A 6026-nucleotide genomic window follows, 5' to 3' on the forward strand; every position below is an offset into this window, starting at 1 on the left:
TGGAAATGGCACAAATTCCTTTTAACTTTTTTCACACCTACCCACAAATACATTATATATGTGTGTGTGTGTGTGTGTATGTAAATGCACCTGTATGCATGTGCATATGTTATGTGTTTGATCCTCCCATGTGTATGTTTATATTTATCCACATACATACACATAAGGGAGGAACATGATGCTGTATGGAGTGAGTTTGAGGCTTTTGCTCACACAGACTTCTATTACCAAAATCATATTCCTCTTGTCCCTGTGGATGGGGATTCAATGCTGCCTTGCACAGTGGGGAGTCTTGCTGGTGGCCTTCACTGGCCTTGGCTGGAGGCCTCGGTTGGGGCTCACAGCTGGAGACTTGGGCCTGGTTGAGGCCCTCTTGTTGACCTGTCCTCGGGGCGGGACTCTGGTGGCTTGTGCCAGCTCAAAACCTTGTTCCATTAGGAGGCTTGAGTGCACTTGAGTCCTTGCTGCTGTCCTTTGCTAGGGGTGGGGCCTCACAACTCACTTTGCTGGCTAGAATTGGGCTGGACCCTCCCTGTTAGGTGGACTGTGGCTCCCCCTTCAGTGGCTGGGCTTAAGGAGGCATTAAGGTTCATAACTGTGAAGTCTTCTAGAAATATCCTTAGGAATCTGTGAGAGCAAGTGTTGTAGCCAAAAAGTCGAGACCCATAACTAACAGCTTGACAGCATCATACCCTGTTAAGCAGGGGGGTTTTGATAGCGTCATGCTCTGCTCAGCAGGGCGGTTATGTGGAGCTCACAGTCCCAGGGACACCACTCCTCCCTAGACATGACAGCCTTGAAGATTAAGAATCATATCCTGTGGCACCTGGAAACATCCCTACTCTCACTGCCTATCTATTAGCTAACCCCAAGACACAGGCACCTGTACTCTAGCCCTTGAAACATGTATATTCCCTCCTTTGAATGCACCACTTGGGATTCTCTTGCTGAGTTCCCCCAGTGCACACTGGCAATAAAGCTTTCTCCTGCTTTGATTGCATTGTCTCGTGTGTTCCTCTGGAGGCCACCCATTTGAACCCTAACACAAGCACTTCCCTTTAAATATGTTTTCTTTAGGCATTTCCTAGTGAATCACTGAGCCCCTGATAGTGTTAAAGATATCTCTTTCCCTCTCATTTTACTTGCGTTTGTTGTTGTTGTTTCTCTTCACTGAATACCAGGCTACTTTCCAACCTTCCCATTCAAATATCTGAGTTCCAAGATGCAAAAATGGATCTCACAGGTACAACTTGTTAGGGTAAGACTCTTGAACTAGATATAATGCTGAAAAATTATATTATAAAATGACAAATCAGATAAAATAGAATTCAAGGGGAGAAAGATACTATGTTTATTAAAAATACTTCCTGGCTCCACCAGAAGAAGCCAAGCCCCTGCCGTGAACAGGGAGGAGGATTCCATCCAGGACCCAGACAGCGCCATCCCCAAGAGCCTCCAGCATCCTGGGGCCCAAGAGGAGAGCTTTCAGCGAAGGTTTAGAGGTTTCCGGTACGAGGATGCGGCTGGGCCCCAGCAGCTGCTCCAGAGACTTCGAGAGCTCTCACAAAGATGGCTGGACCCAGACGTCTACACAAAGGAGCAGATGATAGAATTGCTCGTACAGGAACAGTTCCAGGCCGTCATGCCGGAGGAACTCCAAGCCCTGGTCCAGAGGCCAAAGACGGATGGCTGAAACACTGGCTGAAAGTCCACGGAGCCTGGCCAGGAATAATCAGATCCCTGCCGATGCCAGAAAGCACGTGGGGAGGGGATTCTGCTACTTCTCAACACTCTTCTTGGACAGTTTAAGATTTATTTATTATTATTTTTAATTTCTGAATGTACCTTCACTTGGATTTCTGGCACCATATTAAAGTTTGGTTTTGAATGAAAAAAAATACTAGAATAGGGTCAGGGATTATTACAGGCTTTTCTGATCCATTTCATTCTTTTTTATAAAATGTAAGGAGATACACTGTTGTGGGAAAACTCAGGAGACAAAAGGGAAGAAATGTTGAAGAGTAGTTGGGCAAGGATGAAATGAAGGTTAAACAGAATCAAAACATATATTTTCAGTTGAGGTTACCCAAGACTAACTATAAAGAAAGGAGTTATACATTTTTTAAAATTTTTTATTTTTAAAAGTTCCTTTGCATTAGTCTAGAAATAGTTTAGAAATGTTTTTTTGTTTCTGAATCCTCATAGAAAAGCACTTATTTTCCTCTCCTTTCCACTTCTCTGAAAGAAAAAAAAAACATAATCCTTGCATAAATAGACAAAAAATTCCCATATCGTCTAGAATGAAAAATATACATCACAACATAAATATTTAATCTATTGCAATATTGCCAGGAACAAAATCTTTTTATGTTAGAGAACGACAAGCATCCATATATTAGAGAACTGGAGACCAGACTTTGTCAGAATATATAAAGTCCTTAACACTTTTCTATATGCTCTTTGAACTGTGTCTTGATCTGAAAAGACAGAGGCTATGTACTTTCTTCCTTGGACATTTAGGTGGTATAATTGATAAGAGTGTTAAATGTTCTAAATCCAAATACAGACTCAGACATTTTGTAGCTTTATGACCCTAAACAAGTCACTGAACTTTGTCTTGGTTTAGTCATCTGTGTGGAAGGAGATTCAACGTGTTATTCTCAGAGTAGTATTTGGCTTATTTGTAGATAGAATTCATTCCCCAAGACTTATCTGACCCAGCTTGTCTTACTCAGCCACCCATTTGCGTGCTTATATTGTGTGAATGCTGCACAAATGGATGTGAACACACTTGCATGGGGGGAAGGGAATAAAATTTTGGTGTGTTTTGTTTTGGTGTGGCACTGCCCTGGGTCTCTCCTTCCCACTATGTGGCTGAAGAGCCTGGCTGAGAGCCTGTTGGAAAAATCCACACAGGTGGTCAGACAGTTTAGAAACATAGGATTTAAACTTCTATCTATTTACTTTTTCTACTTCAAGTAATTATGAATAAACTTTATGGAAAATAATACTTGGAGTTATTATTATTAATTTAAGTTTTACATTTTTGGTGACCAGAAATCTGGAGGTTAGAACCCTTACTCCTTTCTAAGTTGTAGAGCAGTTTTTGTTTTTTATTTTTTTAATAGACAAAAGGACAGATTAACTTCAAGACAAGCCTCCCACCCTTCCTGCTGCTGTAACCCCAATTTTCAAGACCCCTTAGTCTATTCCTTAGAGTAGAGCTGCCCCTACCCCCATCCCATAAAATTTTTAGTTTTCCTTACCTATTTTCAAAAATCTTGAGTCTCTAGCCTGGGAAACTTGCCAACTATAAGATAAGAAGGAACAGCAAGTTTCAAAAGTATCTTTTTTGTCCTAAGTTGGAAATCCCATGATAATCAAAGCTTTTTCTTGATCATAACGCTCTATAGGAATACATGATGTTTAAAATCATGCATTCAAGACTCTAAATGTCACAGTCTCCCCTTCTGTGGTATTGGACAGAGGGAAGGAAAAGAATCTTGCATCAGGATTATTATAAAAGTCTGCAATTATACCTAGAAAGAGAGGACATTTTTGCTCCAAGCAAGCTATTTGTGTGGGCAGAATCCCTTTCCTTTCTCTTCCCCTTCCCCTTCCCATGACCCCCTTTCCCTGCTGTCTGCTTTCTCCAAATAAAGCAGCTTTTCTCTACTAGCATCTCATCAAGTCTTTTGAATGCTCATTAGAGTGATTTCTGAGAGTATAAGCCTCCTCACAATTCTACTACATACACATCTATAAAAAATGCTGAAGGACATGACCTACCACTTTAGTATCTTGGCCAACAAAACCCCAAATGAGTTCACGAAGAGTCAGATGAAGGAACATAACTGAAAAACACTTTCTTCTTAGAAAGGAGAACTGTTATCTCTCAGGAGGCAAAAAATAATCAATGAGATTAGGAAAGGACAGAAATCTGACAATGCTGTGATCTGGAGGAGCTCCAGGGGGATCAATATGATGGATGCCTGTGCTGCTGTGACTGCTGCCTCTATCAGGATCAGGGCAGGACCATAAGAATTTAACAAAGAGTTTAATGTCCCTTCAATTTTAGTCCAGTAGGGCTATTTTATTTATAAGGAAATTCATGCAATTGGCTGAGCTTTCCTTATAATGTATGATTTAGTTGCTATTTCCAATTATTTATTCTTAAACCTAGATCTTTAGCTGATTATGAGTAAAAGGTTTTCTGATTCTGTTTTAATATAACCTCTAGCTAGAAACTTTTCGGTGTTTGTTGATCAATTAGATCAATCAGATTAAATGTATTATATTTCATATGAACATCATTACATGTATGTAGCCATATCTATCTATTTCACCACCCATGAATGTCCTTATCTCTTTTTTAAAAATTATTTTTCAATTATGCTTTAGTGAATATAGTTTTATTATTATGAATATGGATAGTATTATAGACGGTGAAGGATAAGTTAAATATTTCTGATTCTCTGAATTAGCTTAAATGTTCATGCCTTCATGAATGTCAAGGTTTGTATAGGCATTGTTTAAAGCAGAAAAAAATAATTACAGTGTGTTTGCTTTTCAAATTCAATGCCATGTTCTTTTTATTTTTTGTTGATTTTAAGAGGATAACACTGAAACCACCATTATTATAATTTTATTATCTCTTTATTTATATATTTTGTTGATTTCCCCCTTAAATATTAAATACTATGTGTGTATACTTTATATGTTACATATATATGATTATGCATGTATACATGTATGTACACATGTTTGTTTTAAGAACTGATATTCATTTATTGAATTTGGTACCTTTCAGCAAAATGTATTTCTGTATTTATCTTTGTTCAATCAGGTGTTGTTTGTTTTTTTTTTTTTTGCTCTTGCCTCATTTGCACTGGAGAGAGTTCTCATTCTTAAGGAATATGCAATGAAAGCCACTGGAGCAGCTAAAGTAACTGGTGACAAATGAAGAGCTCCTAATGCAGATAGGGTATTAGAGTTCCCAGCTGCATACCTACCCACATAGCCATCCTCAGAGGTTTTGGTGCCTGAGATAGCAGCAGTGGGAGTGGAGGAAGAGAGCAGATTTGAATCAGAGGCTTGGGAATAATTATCTATGGTTGGAAAGTCTCAGGCTATTTCTATCTCTGCTCACAGGAGAAGTTAAGTGATACAAGGAGCAGGCTCTGGGAGAAGTCTCTCTACCCAGGACCTGAGGTGGGTTGTAGGAGATTATCAGTAAACCCAATCTTGACAGGCTCTTTTCTTTGGACTTTCATTCAGACCTCTAATGACTTCCTTTTATAGAGCCAATTAAAATTTTAGACTTTCATTGGGCAGCTAGGTTGAACAGAGGATAGAATGCTAGATGCGAAGTCAGGAAAACTTATTTTCCTATGTTCTAATCTAGACTCAAACACTTACTAGCTCTGTGACCCTGGGCAAGTCATTTAACCCTGTTTGCTTCAGTTTCTCATCTGTAAAATGAACTGGATGAGAAAGGAGGAATCAGTCTAATATCTTTGCCAAGAAATTCCCAAATCTGTTCGGGAAGAGCCAAACAAAACTGTACAACCAACAGGAGTCTCTGAAACTGGTTTGCCCTTTTTCCCTTTATAGGTAATTAACATGGTGAGGTTTTACCCCAGGTCTTGAAAAGATGAATTCTTCTTGCAGGCAGTGCACAGGTGAGAATCTGTAAGGGTGGAAGTGAAATTCTTAAGGGAAATGAGTTAGCCTTGAGTGATAAATTTGATTGATATTTATATTGATTAGTTGATATTGGTAGTTAGTCAATCCCAGGGACAGTTAGATCTTGCCTTCTGAGTAGAGTCTGACCTTAATGGCTTCAGACTTTGTCACCCTAACCACACTACCACCAAATAGAGGATGAAAAAGTGGTGTAATTTGAGCAGGAAGTTGGGGAAATTGTGGCTTATGCAAATACTGCTTTCAGTGCAAATAAAAACTTTGGGAATAGGAGAAATATCACAGAGCCTGCTACCACCCTACTAGATAGGCAAAGGGGATTG

At 39.4% G+C, this 6026-nt stretch overlaps 1 pseudogene; it reads left to right on the plus strand.

The window, feature by feature from the left end:
- Positions 1-1358: 1358 nt before the first annotated feature.
- LOC123253916 lies at positions 1359-1693 on the plus strand (annotated as a pseudogene).
- Positions 1694-6026: the final 4333 nt, after the last annotated feature.

The sequence above is a fragment of the Gracilinanus agilis genome, unplaced genomic scaffold (genome assembly GCF_016433145.1).
Source record: "Gracilinanus agilis isolate LMUSP501 unplaced genomic scaffold, AgileGrace unplaced_scaffold10320, whole genome shotgun sequence".
Taxonomy (NCBI): Eukaryota; Metazoa; Chordata; class Mammalia; order Didelphimorphia; family Didelphidae; genus Gracilinanus; species Gracilinanus agilis.